Raw genomic sequence first — 17,883 nt, 5'->3', positions numbered from 1 at the left:
TTTTAAATTCTGAATTGAGTAGGACTGTAGTGATTCCACATGATTTAAAACAGCTTTTTTCCTGTCTCATGACCTCCACGGAATTTAAATTATGGGAAATAGCATGGAAACAACTGCTGAATGATGCTCTCCCAGGCTTGCATTCTGATCCAAACACAGCCAAAGACAACAGTGGTAACCCTATCACCATTGAGCACCTCTGTGGTGAGCGCCAATGGTCTTCTCCCTCGATCCAAGCTACTGCAATTCCTGCAGAAACACTCGAGAAAGTAAAAGAAGCAGCTGAAAAAGCATTCTTTTCCCTACAACCTGAGGGGCCTTTTGAGCCCTATAGTAAAATTAAACAGCTACCATCAGAGCCTTTTTTGAAATTTGTAGAAAGGTTAACTAGAGCTATTGAAATACAAGTTAAAAAAGAGAATGCTAGAGAAGCGATTTTAGAAGAAATGGCGTTTACAAATGCTAATGAACTGTGTCAAGCAGCAATCCTGAGCCTTCCTATTGAACCTTCTCCAACGTTAAAAGACATGCTCCTAGTCTGTAACAGGAAGGTGCCTCTGATGAGTGTGGCTGAAGACACCAGACCAAGGCTGCTGCCAAGACCACCTCAGCGTGTCGCCGTTGCCAGCCCTGCGCCTTTTCCCTCAGCACAGCAGTACCCTGGGCAGCAGCGGAGACCAGCACTGGCTAAGCCCACAAAACCATGCCTGCTTTGTAGCAACCTAGGGCACTGGAGTAACCAGTGCCCCCTGAAAAGGGAATTTGATGAATTTAGAAATGGCAGGGGAGGAGAACTACAAGCCCTCCCTGGGGGTCAACAACAACAAAAAAACTGAAAAGAAAGCGCCCGCCTGCCAGGCGCGCAGACACAAAAAGAGCAGGCCAAGGGAATAAGGGTAGCAAAACAAATCAAGCGCGCGATAATATTAATGTTTGTGTAAGTGAAGCAGGTGCTTCAAAGACTGTGTATGATTTAAGTGATCCTGTGTTAACCACATCTTCTGTCAATGAGCCTTACAGGTTGCAGCTGACTGAGTCACTCCATCTTGAGGACACTGATTGGCATTTTGTGTCTGTAAATCCTGAACAGAAAGGTACTTGGAACCGGATTCGTTGTAAGTACATCGTCATTGGGGACACCAAACACACACCACAAGAGATCGAAATTGCTCCAGGAATGACAACATCAGATCCTGAGCAATTCGTTCTCGGCCTGCATTGTTTCCACCCACCCCTCTTTCTTCCCAAGGGACAAATTGTTGCACGAGCTATCCCTGTGCCATCTTTACCTGAAAATATCAAAAAAAAAGGGCCCACAGTCGCCCGAGTACAAGTTATTGGGAAAGACAAACCCAAATTATGGTGTAATGTCAGTGGGGGTGGGGAGTCTAAACGCATTGAGATGCTTGTAGACACAGGTGCAGACTGCACAGTAATTCCAGTACAAGACTGGCCAGCACATTGGCCTTTGCAAAATGTTGCCGGTCACCTTCAAGGTGTAGGAGGTCTGCAATTGGCAAGACAATCCAAAAGCATTATTCAATTTGAGGGACCAAACGGACAATTGGCAAATATCCGTCCATTTGTGTTAGATTATTCGGAACCTTTGTTAGGGAGAGATTTAATGGCTCAGTGGGGTGTCACAATTGATATTCCAGACTCTCCACAGCATATTTGTACAGCAGTCATTGAACAACAGCGCCCCACCCAAAAACTGAAGTGGAAAACAGACAAACCAGTTCAGGTGAAACAGTGGCCGCTCAGTAAACAAAAAATAAAGGTGCTTCAGGAACTAGTGGAAGAGCAACTAAAAAAGGGCCACATTGTGGAGACCATGTCCCCATGGAACTCTCCAGTGTTTGTCATCCAAAAAGCTGACAAAAAGAGATGGCGGCTCCTCTGCGACCTCCGACAAATTAATAATGTAATTGAAGATATGGGTTCTCCCCAACCTGGTATGCCATCCCCAACAATGCTTCCCCAAGATTGGAAATTAGCTGTTATTGATATTAAGGATTGTTTTTTCCAAATCCCCTTGCACCCTGATGATGCACCGCGTTTTGCATTCTCAGTACCTTCTATTAATATGGAATCCCCTATGAAAAGGTACCATTGGACCGTTCTTCCTCAGGGATTAAAGGTCTCTCCAGCTATCTGCCAGTGGTATGTGTCTTCCCTGCTTTCCCCAGTACGTGCAGCCGCAGAGAAGGCCATTATCTATCATTATATGGATGATATCCTTGTGTGTGCCCCCAATGATGATTTACTCACACATGCGCTTGACCTAACGATCGATGCATTGATTGTTGCAGGGTTCGAGCTCCAGGAAAAGAAAATTCAAAAGATGCCACCTTGGAAATATTTGGGCTTAGAAATTGGAAATAGGACCGTTGTTCCTCAAAAACTAGAAATCAATCCAAAGATCAAGACCCTTGCGGATGTCCACAAGTTGTGTGGGTCTTTGAATTGGGTAAGACCATGGCTCGGTCTGACTAATGAAGACCTTGCCCCTCTTTTCAATTTATTGAAAGGGGGAGAGGACCCAGGTGCTCCTAGGTCTATTACCCCAGAGGCGCGGAAAGCTCTAGAAAAGGTTCAGATTGCAATGTCCACAAGACAGGCCAACCGATGCCGGCCTGACCTGCCATTCAAATTTATCATTCTAGGTAAGTTGCCACACCTCCATGGAATTATTTTCCAGTGGGAGGAAAAACAAACACCTAAGGCAAAGAACACACCAAAAAAGGACCGGGACCAGAGGGACCCTCTCTTGATCATAGAATGGGTTTTCCTCAGTCACAAAAGGTCCAAGAGACTGACAAAGCCTCAGGAGCTGGTAGCAGAACTGATCCGGAAAGCAAGGACCCGGATCAGGGAGTTAGCAGGATGTGATTTCAAGTGCATTCACATTCCAGTTGAGTTAAAATCAGGTCAAAATACTATGAAAATACTGGAACAATTGTTTCAAGAAAATGAAGTGTTGCAGTTTGCTCTGGATTCCTACTCAGGACAAATTTCGGTAGCGCGGCCCGCTCACAAATTGTTCAAACAAGATGTTCAATTTACCTTAAAACTGAGAAGTGCTCTAAGTAGGAGACCTTTAAAAAGGGCTCTAACTGTCTTCACAGATGCATCTGGGAGGTCCCACAAGTCTGTTATGACTTGGAAGGATCCTCAAACCCAGCAGTGGGAGACGGACATTGCTGAGGTGGAAGGTTCACCTCAGGTTGCTGAATTAGCTGCGGTTGTTAGGGCCTTTGAAAGGTTCTCAGAACCGTTCAATCTGATTACAGATTCTGCATATGTGGCAGGAGTAGTATCCAGGGCAGATCAAGCAATACTGCAAGATGTGTCTAACATCACACTTTTCGAATTGCTCTCAAAACTGGTAAAGTTAGTCACTCACCGAGAGCAACCATTTTATGTGATGCATGTCAGGTCACACACTGACTTGCCAGGGTTTATCGCTGAAGGCAACAGAAGGGCAGATGCTCTTGCTGCACCTGCAGTGATGGCCACTCTCCCAAATGTTTTTGAACAGGCAAAAATCAGCCACCAGCTTTTCCACCAAAATGCACCTGGCCTGGTTCGTCAGTTTAACATCACTCGAGAACAGGCCAAAGCGATTGTGGCCACATGCCCAAATTGCCAACAACATGCACTCCCTACAGTGAGTATGGGAGCAAACCCAAGGGGACTGAACAGTTGTGAACTGTGGCAAACAGATGTAACACACATACAGTCTTTTGGACGGCAGAAATATGTTCATGTTAGTGTAGATACCTTTTCTGGAGCAGTCTATGCTTCTGCCCACACAGGAGAATCATCTTTTGATGCTATTAAGCACCTCTTGCAGGCTTTTTCTTTCATGGGCATCCCCAAGGAGCTGAAAACTGATAATGGGCCTGCTTACAAATCCAAGGAATTCGGGAGCTTCCTGCAGCAATGGGGAGTAGAGCACAAAACTGGCATCCCCTACTCCCCTACAGGTCAAGCCATTGTAGAAAGAACTCACTGTGATATTAAAAGGGTCCTGGACCAGCAACAACAGGTTCTGAAGGTGGAACCTCCCCACATCCGGTTATCCAGGGCGCTATTCACAATAAATTTTCTGAATTGTTCTTTTGACAGCCTGAACCCACCCATCCTACGCCACTTTGGGGGGAGCAATCATAGGTTAATTAAGGAAAAACCTCCAGTTTTAGTAAAGGACCCTGAGACTTGGAAAATGGTGGGACCTTACAAATTAGTTACTTGGGGACGTGGATATGCCTGTGTGTCCACCCCCTCTGGTTTAAGGTGGGTTCCTTCCAAATGGGTAAAGCCCTATGTTCCCAAGGTCTCAGAGAAATCTACAGAAGCACCCCAGGTTGCTCATGCTGCCTGGAGAAGAAAACGCCGCACGTGTTCTCTGGAGGAAATTCCATTTAAGCCTCCTATCTGGAATAGTTTATAATATATGTTTGTTTCAAGTTTTTGTACCAGTTTAGATCCCACTGTTCGTGTGTAGCCTCGAGATGCCACGAGACCGAGCCTGCTTCTCGTCCTACTCGTGATCATCCCACCTGTGACCTCCTGCATAGTCCCTCAGCCCAAACCACATATGGACTACCTTGACAACGGCTCTCAGACATCAACAGAGAAACTGACAACTGGCTGAATGGACTGTTCAAAGGCTGGGGACTCTCGGGCTGGTTGGGATCTATTCTGAAAACTGTGTTTTTAGTGCTGTTTATTTTAGTTATAGTTATTGTAGTTTATAGCATTGTTTTTAGACTAATCAAACGCATGGTGCTCAAGTTAATTTCAAGCTCATCTCCCCCTCCTGAAGTCTACCATTTGGAAGCCCTCAGTGCTCCAATGGATGACCTGGAAGCCTCAGTAGAAAACACTGACCCTCCTGTAGAGGAAGAACTGATTTACCAACCATGGTTTGGCAATCATTCTGCACCACAAGCATAGTCCTCTTCTTTTTAAACAAAACTAGGGGGAGATGTTGTGGTGTGCTGTGATGTCCCATTTTGGCCTTCCAGGTCACTTTCCCAGGTGTGCCTATACGTCGATCCCTTCCCCCTTGCCCCCATGCTGAGTGAGTCCTGTCAATCAGGCTAAACGTTCCAGCAAGGCGTCGTGTGGTTGGTCAAGTTTAAAGGATGCCCCTATGCCCAGAGGTCATTGGCCTGTCTGGGTGTCATCTTCCCCTGAGACCCTGCCCCTCTCACCTGGTTGGTGGCTCACCTGTACCTCCCCTCCCCCTGTCCCTGAGCTTAAAAAGGTGATCAGACCATGCGGTCCTTATTCTGTTGGAGCAGTTGCTCACGTTCAGACCTCTGTAACCATGGAATAAACCTCTGGACATTAAACCCTCCAGCAGAATCTCTCCTTTTTCTCTTCACCATCGCCTGAAGCTATTCCTCCTGAGGTAACGGGGTCCCTTACAAGCCTGGACTTGTTCAGTGCCCAGCTGCAACCACCAGCAAGCCAAGGTATCTCTGGGGTGTTACACCGCAGTTGCTGCCTTTGGCCCAGCAGCGAGGGTCAGACTGGCCCAGGCACAATCTAACTGGTAATATTGGGAGCTTTTTTTTCCAATATTTGGCGTCCCTGAGGCGGGCAAAGCGACTCTGCAGCCTGAGACGGACCTGCAGTACCTTGGAGAAGCTTCTGGCAGCCGTGCATCCAGCTGAAAGGGGCTTTGGTTGCAACGCCCTCGGCTAGAGACTTTGGGAATATTCCCAGAAGAAGTTTCGTGGACTGTTCGGCACCTCTGGAAAGCCCAGCTCCTTTCTGGTGAGCAGATTTTCCAGAGGAAGGACAGGGTAGCCTCTCTCGCCCAAGAGAGGTCCTGTTCCGGTGAAGAGACCTGCCTGTACCCAGCCAGCTACAGCTTCCATTTCGGGTGAGTATCTCTGCTCTCGGTAGGGCAGGAGCTCAAAAACAGACTCTGCCGTGAGTTCTGTTCCTTTTTGCCTTTGCATTTTTGGCTGCGCAGCCCCACAGACGGGAATTAATTGATTTCTAGCTATTAGCTTTCTGCCGCGTGTTTTGCTGTCTTTTGGAATTCGCGCCGGAGTGGGAGCGCTCTGCCCTTCCCCCCGGCTTTGCAGCTCAGCTCTCTCCACGTGGTCGGGGGATCCCACTCTCTGTCTCTCTCTGTGCGGGGGAGGGGGGGCTCTCGGCTCTCTTGCCGCGGGGGACTCTCTCTCTCTCTCTCTCTCTCTGTGTGGGGAAGGGGGGGTCTCTGCACACGCGGCGCGGGGGGGCCCGGTTTCGGCTTGCCACGTGGCGTGGCTGCTCTCTCTGCTCCGCGGGGGGCTGCATTCCACGGTGGGGGAGGCTTTGTTTCTGCCTCAGCTCAGCAGGGCGTGCCCTGCTGCTGCTGCCCGGGAATTTTAAAAGCAGTATATACAGCTGCATTGTGAAGGTTTTGTCGGCTCGTTATCGCTTTCCTATCTGCGTTTTTTTTTAGAAATCAGTAGCTGATTTTGGCTTTGTTTTTGGTCAGGCGGGATTTAGTACTTTGCTTTTTACATCTAACATGGGTTTGAAACTCAGCATTGTACAAAAAGGAGTGTATTATAATATTGTTAGCATTTTAAATAGTGGTAATGTGAAGTTCTCAAAGGCAAAATTTAAACAGTTTATAAGATGGCTTTTCCTCCACTTCCCACAAATCTCCCCTGAAGAAATCCACAATATTCAATTCTGGGATAAAGTTGGGAATGAATTGATTACCTTAGGACAATCTAGCAATGCCCCCTCAGCTAAATTTGTTTTTTGGAGTTTACAAATTCGTACAGCATTGCTCAAACAAAAGGAAATGGAGAAAAAGCCAAATGTAAAGCCATGTACCTCTGCTCTCCCTGTTTCTCCCTCTCCTAGTTCTAAAACCCCTAAACCTCTTTCCCCAAAACTTGGTATTTTAAACAGATCAAACTCATTGGGAAGTCGACGCCCAAAGTCTGTTGAAATGCCTGAGTTGCCCTGTCCACAAGGCCCTGGCCAGGCTGCGTGGAACCTTTCCCAATCCCCTGTGTCCCATCCTCAGAAACCCACAGCACGTGTTAGCTTTGCAGAGAGTAGTGTTACCCAAAATGGCCCCCAGTCCCTAGGGGGTCCACAAGATGGTGGATGCCACGTGGCATCTTCCCAAACCTGGTCTTCTTCTTCCCAAAATCCTCTTAAGAATCCCGAAACTCCAGCCCAATCCCCCTCTCCTTCTGTTCCTCGTGATACCTTCCCCCCTCCCCCTCCCTTTCCTGCAGTACCCTCAGCTCCGCCCCTCTACTCCTCCCAGGGGGCGTCTGCTGACGTGATGTCACCAGGTGTCCCCGCCCCCTGCCTGCCCCTTGACCCCGCCCCTTGTTCCCACGGTGTCCCCGCCCCCTGCTTGCCCCCTGACCCCGCCCCCTGTACCCGTTGCATCTCCGCCCCCTCCCCGGGTTCCCACGGTGGGGACCCACCCGCTGCCTGTCCCCAAACCTGTATCTGTGATCCCAATGCTTCTGTTTCAAGGGATACAGAGCAGGGAATAGCAGATTCAATGCATAGTCCCATGTTGTCACTGGCTCCTGTTACCTTTCAGCCTGCAGCTCAGGGGGGAGCAGCTCCAACTGCTAATTGGAGTTCTTTTGGACGACAATTGATTAAAGAGATCTGTAAGTCTCATAAAGAATATGGTCCACACAGTCCATATTTCCGTGGCCTTTTAAATTCTGAATTGAGTAGGACTGTAGTGATTCCACATGATTTAAAACAGCTTTTTTCCTGTCTCATGACCTCCACGGAATTTAAATTATGGGAAATAGCATGGAAACAACTGCTGAATGATGCTCTCCCAGGCTTGCATTCTGATCCAAACACAGCCAAAGACAACAGTGGTAACCCTATCACCATTGAGCACCTCTGTGGTGAGCGCCAATGGTCTTCTCCCTCGATCCAAGCTACTGCAATTCCTGCAGAAACACTCGAGAAAGTAAAAGAAGCAGCTGAAAAAGCATTCTTTTCCCTACAACCTGAGGGGCCTTTTGAGCCCTATAGTAAAATTAAACAGCTACCATCAGAGCCTTTTTTGAAATTTGTAGAAAGGTTAACTAGAGCTATTGAAATACAAGTTAAAAAAGAGAATGCTAGAGAAGCGATTTTAGAAGAAATGGCGTTTACAAATGCTAATGAACTGTGTCAAGCAGCAATCCTGAGCCTTCCTATTGAACCTTCTCCAACGTTAAAAGACATGCTCCTAGTCTGTAACAGGAAGGTGCCTCTGATGAGTGTGGCTGAAGACACCAGACCAAGGCTGCTGCCAAGACCACCTCAGCGTGTCGCCGTTGCCAGCCCTGCGCCTTTTCCCTCAGCACAGCAGTACCCTGGGCAGCAGCGGAGACCAGCACTGGCTAAGCCCACAAAACCATGCCTGCTTTGTAGCAACCTAGGGCACTGGAGTAACCAGTGCCCCCTGAAAAGGGAATTTGATGAATTTAGAAATGGCAGGGGAGGAGAACTACAAGCCCTCCCTGGGGGTCAACAACAACAAAAAAACTGAAAAGAAAGCGCCCGCCTGCCAGGCGCGCAGACACAAAAAGAGCAGGCCAAGGGAATAAGGGTAGCAAAACAAATCAAGCGCGCGATAATATTAATGTTTGTGTAAGTGAAGCAGGTGCTTCAAAGACTGTGTATGATTTAAGTGATCCTGTGTTAACCACATCTTCTGTCAATGAGCCTTACAGGTTGCAGCTGACTGAGTCACTCCATCTTGAGGACACTGATTGGCATTTTGTGTCTGTAAATCCTGAACAGAAAGGTACTTGGAACCGGATTCGTTGTAAGTACATCGTCATTGGGGACACCAAACACACACCACAAGAGATCGAAATTGCTCCAGGAATGACAACATCAGATCCTGAGCAATTCGTTCTCGGCCTGCATTGTTTCCACCCACCCCTCTTTCTTCCCAAGGGACAAATTGTTGCACGAGCTATCCCTGTGCCATCTTTACCTGAAAATATCAAAAAAAAAGGGCCCACAGTCGCCCGAGTACAAGTTATTGGGAAAGACAAACCCAAATTATGGTGTAATGTCAGTGGGGGTGGGGAGTCTAAACGCATTGAGATGCTTGTAGACACAGGTGCAGACTGCACAGTAATTCCAGTACAAGACTGGCCAGCACATTGGCCTTTGCAAAATGTTGCCGGTCACCTTCAAGGTGTAGGAGGTCTGCAATTGGCAAGACAATCCAAAAGCATTATTCAATTTGAGGGACCAAACGGACAATTGGCAAATATCCGTCCATTTGTGTTAGATTATTCGGAACCTTTGTTAGGGAGAGATTTAATGGCTCAGTGGGGTGTCACAATTGATATTCCAGACTCTCCACAGCATATTTGTACAGCAGTCATTGAACAACAGCGCCCCACCCAAAAACTGAAGTGGAAAACAGACAAACCAGTTCAGGTGAAACAGTGGCCGCTCAGTAAACAAAAAATAAAGGTGCTTCAGGAACTAGTGGAAGAGCAACTAAAAAAGGGCCACATTGTGGAGACCATGTCCCCATGGAACTCTCCAGTGTTTGTCATCCAAAAAGCTGACAAAAAGAGATGGCGGCTCCTCTGCGACCTCCGACAAATTAATAATGTAATTGAAGATATGGGTTCTCCCCAACCTGGTATGCCATCCCCAACAATGCTTCCCCAAGATTGGAAATTAGCTGTTATTGATATTAAGGATTGTTTTTTCCAAATCCCCTTGCACCCTGATGATGCACCGCGTTTTGCATTCTCAGTACCTTCTATTAATATGGAATCCCCTATGAAAAGGTACCATTGGACCGTTCTTCCTCAGGGATTAAAGGTCTCTCCAGCTATCTGCCAGTGGTATGTGTCTTCCCTGCTTTCCCTAGTACGTGCAGCCGCAGAGAAGGCCATTATCTATCATTATATGGATGATATCCTTGTGTGTGCCCCCAATGATGATTTACTCACACATGCGCTTGACCTAACGATCGATGCATTGATTGTTGCAGGGTTCGAGCTCCAGGAAAAGAAAATTCAAAAGATGCCACCTTGGAAATATTTGGGCTTAGAAATTGGAAATAGGACCGTTGTTCCTCAAAAACTAGAAATCAATCCAAAGATCAAGACCCTTGCGGATGTCCACAAGTTGTGTGGGTCTTTGAATTGGGTAAGACCATGGCTCGGTCTGACTAATGAAGACCTTGCCCCTCTTTTCAATTTATTGAAAGGGGGAGAGGACCCAGGTGCTCCTAGGTCTATTACCCCAGAGGCGCGGAAAGCTCTAGAAAAGGTTCAGATTGCAATGTCCACAAGACAGGCCAACCGATGCTGGCCTGACCTGCCATTCAAATTTATCATTCTAGGTAAGTTGCCACACCTCCATGGAATTATTTTCCAGTGGGAGGAAAAACAAACACCTAAGGCAAAGAACACACCAAAAAAGGACCGGGACCAGAGGGACCCTCTCTTGATCATAGAATGGGTTTTCCTCAGTCACAAAAGGTCCAAGAGACTGACAAAGCCTCAGGAGCTGGTAGCAGAACTGATCCGGAAAGCAAGGACCCGGATCAGGGAGTTAGCAGGATGTGATTTCAAGTGCATTCACATTCCAGTTGAGTTAAAATCAGGTCAAAATACTATGAAAATACTGGAACAATTGTTTCAAGAAAATGAAGTGTTGCAGTTTGCTCTGGATTCCTACTCAGGACAAATTTCGGTAGCGCGGCCCGCTCACAAATTGTTCAAACAAGATGTTCAATTTACCTTAAAACTGAGAAGTGCTCTAAGTAGGAGACCTTTAAAAAGGGCTCTAACTGTCTTCACAGATGCATCTGGGAGGTCCCACAAGTCTGTTATGACTTGGAAGGATCCTCAAACCCAGCAGTGGGAGACGGACATTGCTGAGGTGGAAGGTTCACCTCAGGTTGCTGAATTAGCTGCGGTTGTTAGGGCCTTTGAAAGGTTCTCAGAACCGTTCAATCTGATTACAGATTCTGCATATGTGGCAGGAGTAGTATCCAGGGCAGATCAAGCAATACTGCAAGATGTGTCTAACATCACACTTTTCGAATTGCTCTCAAAACTGGTAAAGTTAGTCACTCACCGAGAGCAACCATTTTATGTGATGCATGTCAGGTCACACACTGACTTGCCAGGGTTTATCGCTGAAGGCAACAGAAGGGCAGATGCTCTTGCTGCACCTGCAGTGATGGCCACTCTCCCAAATGTTTTTGAACAGGCAAAAATCAGCCACCAGCTTTTCCACCAAAATGCACCTGGCCTGGTTCGTCAGTTTAACATCACTCGAGAACAGGCCAAAGCGATTGTGGCCACATGCCCAAATTGCCAACAACATGCACTCCCTACAGTGAGTATGGGAGCAAACCCAAGGGGACTGAACAGTTGTGAACTGTGGCAAACAGATGTAACACACATACAGTCTTTTGGACGGCAGAAATATGTTCATGTTAGTGTAGATACCTTTTCTGGAGCAGTCTATGCTTCTGCCCACACAGGAGAATCATCTTTTGATGCTATTAAGCACCTCTTGCAGGCTTTTTCTTTCATGGGCATCCCCAAGGAGCTGAAAACTGATAATGGGCCTGCTTACAAATCCAAGGAATTCGGGAGCTTCCTGCAGCAATGGGGAGTAGAGCACAAAACTGGCATCCCCTACTCCCCTACAGGTCAAGCCATTGTAGAAAGAACTCACTGTGATATTAAAAGGGTCCTGGACCAGCAACAACAGGTTCTGAAGGTGGAACCTCCCCACATCCGGTTATCCAGGGCGCTATTCACAATAAATTTTCTGAATTGTTCTTTTGACAGCCTGAACCCACCCATCCTACGCCACTTTGGGGGGAGCAATCATAGGTTAATTAAGGAAAAACCTCCAGTTTTAGTAAAGGACCCTGAGACTTGGAAAATGGTGGGACCTTACAAATTAGTTACTTGGGGACGTGGATATGCCTGTGTGTCCACCCCCTCTGGTTTAAGGTGGGTTCCTTCCAAATGGGTAAAGCCCTATGTTCCCAAGGTCTCAGAGAAATCTACAGAAGCACCCCAGGTTGCTCATGCTGCCTGGAGAAGAAAACGCCGCACGTGTTCTCTGGAGGAAATTCCATTTAAGCCTCCTATCTGGAATAGTTTATAATATATGTTTGTTTCAAGTTTTTGTACCAGTTTAGATCCCACTGTTCGTGTGTAGCCTCGAGATGCCACGAGACCGAGCCTGCTTCTCGTCCTACTCGTGATCATCCCACCTGTGACCTCCTGCATAGTCCCTCAGCCCAAACCACATATGGACTACCTTGACAACGGCTCTCAGACATCAACAGAGAAACTGACAACTGGCTGAATGGACTGTTCAAAGGCTGGGGACTCTCGGGCTGGTTGGGATCTATTCTGAAAACTGTGTTTTTAGTGCTGTTTATTTTAGTTATAGTTATTGTAGTTTATAGCATTGTTTTTAGACTAATCAAACGCATGGTGCTCAAGTTAATTTCAAGCTCATCTCCCCCTCCTGAAGTCTACCATTTGGAAGCCCTCAGTGCTCCAATGGATGACCTGGAAGCCTCAGTAGAAAACACTGACCCTCCTGTAGAGGAAGAACTGATTTACCAACCATGGTTTGGCAATCATTCTGCACCACAAGCATAGTCCTCTTCTTTTTAAACAAAACTAGGGGGAGATGTTGTGGTGTGCTGTGATGTCCCATTTTGGCCTTCCAGGTCACTTTCCCAGGTGTGCCTATACGTCGATCCCTTCCCCCTTGCCCCCATGCTGAGTGAGTCCTGTCAATCAGGCTAAACGTTCCAGCAAGGCGTCGTGTGGTTGGTCAAGTTTAAAGGATGCCCCTATGCCCAGAGGTCATTGGCCTGTCTGGGTGTCATCTTCCCCTGAGACCCTGCCCCTCTCACCTGGTTGGTGGCTCACCTGTACCTCCCCTCCCCCTGTCCCTGAGCTTAAAAAGGTGATCAGACCATGCGGTCCTTATTCTGTTGGAGCAGTTGCTCACGTTCAGACCTCTGTAACCATGGAATAAACCTCTGGACATTAAACCCTCCAGCAGAATCTCTCCTTTTTCTCTTCACCATCGCCTGAAGCTATTCCTCCTGAGGTAACGGGGTCCCTTACAAGCCTGGACTTGTTCAGTGCCCAGCTGCAACCACCAGCAAGCCAAGGTATCTCTGGGGTGTTACACCGCAGTTGCTGCCTTTGGCCCAGCAGCGAGGGTCAGACTGGCCCAGGCACAATCTAACTGGTAATATTGGGAGCTTTTTTTTCCAATATTTGGCGTCCCTGAGGCGGGCAAAGCGACTCTGCAGCCTGAGACGGACCTGCAGTACCTTGGAGAAGCTTCTGGCAGCCGTGCATCCAGCTGAAAGGGGCTTTGGTTGCAACGCCCTCGGCTAGAGACTTTGGGAATATTCCCAGAAGAAGTTTCGTGGACTGTTCGGCACCTCTGGAAAGCCCAGCTCCTTTCTGGTGAGCAGATTTTCCAGAGGAAGGACAGGGTAGCCTCTCTCGCCCAAGAGAGGTCCTGTTCCGGTGAAGAGACCTGCCTGTACCCAGCCAGCTACAGCTTCCATTTCGGGTGAGTATCTCTGCTCTCGGTAGGGCAGGAGCTCAAAAACAGACTCTGCCGTGAGTTCTGTTCCTTTTTGCCTTTGCATTTTTGGCTGCGCAGCCCCACAGACGGGAATTAATTGATTTCTAGCTATTAGCTTTCTGCCGCGTGTTTTGCTGTCTTTTGGAATTCGCGCCGGAGTGGGAGCGCTCTGCCCTTCCCCCCGGCTTTGCAGCTCAGCTCTCTCCACGTGGTCGGGGGATCCCACTCTCTGTCTCTCTCTGTGCGGGGGAGGGGGGGCTCTCGGCTCTCTTGCCGCGGGGGACTCTCTCTCTCTCTCTCTCTCTGTGTGGGGAAGGGGGGGTCTCTGCACACGCGGCGCGGGGGGGCCCGGTTTCGGCTTGCCACGTGGCGTGGCTGCTCTCTCTGCTCCGCGGGGGGCTGCATTCCACGGTGGGGGAGGCTTTGTTTCTGCCTCAGCTCAGCAGGGCGTGCCCTGCTGCTGCTGCCCGGGAATTTTAAAAGCAGTATATACAGCTGCATTGTGAAGGTTTTGTCGGCTCGTTATCGCTTTCCTATCTGCGTTTTTTTTTAGAAATCAGTAGCTGATTTTGGCTTTGTTTTTGGTCAGGCGGGATTTAGTACTTTGCTTTTTACATCTAACATGGGTTTGAAACTCAGCATTGTACAAAAAGGAGTGTATTATAATATTGTTAGCATTTTAAATAGTGGTAATGTGAAGTTCTCAAAGGCAAAATTTAAACAGTTTATAAGATGGCTTTTCCTCCACTTCCCACAAATCTCCCCTGAAGAAATCCACAATATTCAATTCTGGGATAAAGTTGGGAATGAATTGATTACCTTAGGACAATCTAGCAATGCCCCCTCAGCTAAATTTGTTTTTTGGAGTTTACAAATTCGTACAGCATTGCTCAAACAAAAGGAAATGGAGAAAAAGCCAAATGTAAAGCCATGTACCTCTGCTCTCCCTGTTTCTCCCTCTCCTAGTTCTAAAACCCCTAAACCTCTTTCCCCAAAACTTGGTATTTTAAACAGATCAAACTCATTGGGAAGTCGACGCCCAAAGTCTGTTGAAATGCCTGAGTTGCCCTGTCCACAAGGCCCTGGCCAGGCTGCGTGGAACCTTTCCCAATCCCCTGTGTCCCATCCTCAGAAACCCACAGCACGTGTTAGCTTTGCAGAGAGTAGTGTTACCCAAAATGGCCCCCAGTCCCTAGGGGGTCCACAAGATGGTGGATGCCACGTGGCATCTTCCCAAACCTGGTCTTCTTCTTCCCAAAATCCTCTTAAGAATCCCGAAACTCCAGCCCAATCCCCCTCTCCTTCTGTTCCTCGTGATACCTTCCCCCCTCCCCCTCCCTTTCCTGCAGTACCCTCAGCTCCGCCCCTCTACTCCTCCCAGGGGGCGTCTGCTGACGTGATGTCACCAGGTGTCCCCGCCCCCTGCCTGCCCCTTGACCCCGCCCCTTGTTCCCACGGTGTCCCCGCCCCCTGCTTGCCCCCTGACCCCGCCCCCTGTACCCGTTGCATCTCCGCCCCCTCCCCGGGTTCCCACGGTGGGGACACACCCGCTGCCTGTCCCCAAACCTGTATCTGTGATCCCAATGCTTCTGTTTCAAGGGATACAGAGCAGGGAATAGCAGATTCAATGCATAGTCCCATGTTGTCACTGGCTCCTGTTACCTTTCAGCCTGCAGCTCAGGGGGGAGCAGCTCCAACTGCTAATTGGAGTTCTTTTGGACGACAATTGATTAAAGAGATCTGTAAGTCTCATAAAGAATATGGTCCACACAGTCCATATTTCCGTGGCCTTTTAAATTCTGAATTGAGTAGGACTGTAGTGATTCCACATGATTTAAAACAGCTTTTTTCCTGTCTCATGACCTCCACGGAATTTAAATTATGGGAAATAGCATGGAAACAACTGCTGAATGATGCTCTCCCAGGCTTGCATTCTGATCCAAACACAGCCAAAGACAACAGTGGTAACCCTATCACCATTGAGCACCTCTGTGGTGAGCGCCAATGGTCTTCTCCCTCGATCCAAGCTACTGCAATTCCTGCAGAAACACTCGAGAAAGTAAAAGAAGCAGCTGAAAAAGCATTCTTTTCCCTACAACCTGAGGGGCCTTTTGAGCCCTATAGTAAAATTAAACAGCTACCATCAGAGCCTTTTTTGAAATTTGTAGAAAGGTTAACTAGAGCTATTGAAATACAAGTTAAAAAAGAGAATGCTAGAGAAGCGATTTTAGAAGAAATGGCGTTTACAAATGCTAATGAACTGTGTCAAGCAGCAATCCTGAGCCTTCCTATTGAACCTTCTCCAACGTTAAAAGACATGCTCCTAGTCTGTAACAGGAAGGTGCCTCTGATGAGTGTGGCTGAAGACACCAGACCAAGGCTGCTGCCAAGACCACCTCAGCGTGTCGCCGTTGCCAGCCCTGCGCCTTTTCCCTCAGCACAGCAGTACCCTGGGCAGCAGCGGAGACCAGCACTGGCTAAGCCCACAAAACCATGCCTGCTTTGTAGCAACCTAGGGCACTGGAGTAACCAGTGCCCCCTGAAAAGGGAATTTGATGAATTTAGAAATGGCAGGGGAGGAGAACTACAAGCCCTCCCTGGGGGTCAACAACAACAAAAAAACTGAAAAGAAAGCGCCCGCCTGCCAGGCGCGCAGACACAAAAAGAGCAGGCCAAGGGAATAAGGGTAGCAAAACAAATCAAGCGCGCGATAATATTAATGTTTGTGTAAGTGAAGCAGGTGCTTCAAAGACTGTGTATGATTTAAGTGATCCTGTGTTAACCACATCTTCTGTCAATGAGCCTTACAGGTTGCAGCTGACTGAGTCACTCCATCTTGAGGACACTGATTGGCATTTTGTGTCTGTAAATCCTGAACAGAAAGGTACTTGGAACCGGATTCGTTGTAAGTACATCGTCATTGGGGACACCAAACACACACCACAAGAGATCGAAATTGCTCCAGGAATGACAACATCAGATCCTGAGCAATTCGTTCTCGGCCTGCATTGTTTCCACCCACCCCTCTTTCTTCCCAAGGGACAAATTGTTGCACGAGCTATCCCTGTGCCATCTTTACCTGAAAATATCAAAAAAAAAGGGCCCACAGTCGCCCGAGTACAAGTTATTGGGAAAGACAAACCCAAATTATGGTGTAATGTCAGTGGGGGTGGGGAGTCTAAACGCATTGAGATGCTTGTAGACACAGGTGCAGACTGCACAGTAATTCCAGTACAAGACTGGCCAGCACATTGGCCTTTGCAAAATGTTGCCGGTCACCTTCAAGGTGTAGGAGGTCTGCAATTGGCAAGACAATCCAAAAGCATTATTCAATTTGAGGGACCAAACGGACAATTGGCAAATATCCGTCCATTTGTGTTAGATTATTCGGAACCTTTGTTAGGGAGAGATTTAATGGCTCAGTGGGGTGTCACAATTGATATTCCAGACTCTCCACAGCATATTTGTACAGCAGTCATTGAACAACAGCGCCCCACCCAAAAACTGAAGTGGAAAACAGACAAACCAGTTCAGGTGAAACAGTGGCCGCTCAGTAAACAAAAAATAAAGGTGCTTCAGGAACTAGTGGAAGAGCAACTAAAAAAGGGCCACATTGTGGAGACCATGTCCCCATGGAACTCTCCAGTGTTTGTCATCCAAAAAGCTGACAAAAAGAGATGGCGGCTCCTCTGCGACCTCCGACAAATTAATAATGTAATTGAAGATATGGGTTCTCCCCAACCTGGTATGCCATCCCCAACAATGCTTCCCCAAGATTGGAAATTAGCTGTTATTGATATTAAGGATTGTTTTTTCCAAATCCCCTTGCACCCTGATGATGCACCGCGTTTTGCATTCTCAGTACCTTCTATTAATATGGAATCCCCTATGAAAAGGTACCATTGGACCGTTCTTCCTCAGGGATTAAAGGTCTCTCCAGCTATCTGCCAGTGGTATGTGTCTTCCCTGCTTTCCCCAGTACGTGCAGCCGCAGAGAAGGCCATTATCTATCATTATATGGATGATATCCTTGTGTGTGCCCCCAATGATGATTTACTCACACATGCGCTTGACCTAACGATCGATGCATTGATTGTTGCAGGGTTCGAGCTCCAGGAAAAGAAAATTCAAAAGATGCCACCTTGGAAATATTTGGGCTTAGAAATTGGAAATAGGACCGTTGTTCCTCAAAAACTAGAAATCAATCCAAAGATCAAGACCCTTGCGGATGTCCACAAGTTGTGTGGGTCTTTGAATTGGGTA

Source organism: Melospiza melodia, chromosome W, assembly GCF_035770615.1.
Source record: "Melospiza melodia melodia isolate bMelMel2 chromosome W, bMelMel2.pri, whole genome shotgun sequence".
Taxonomy (NCBI): Eukaryota; Metazoa; Chordata; class Aves; order Passeriformes; family Passerellidae; genus Melospiza; species Melospiza melodia.
This window is presented reverse-complemented; position numbering follows the sequence as displayed.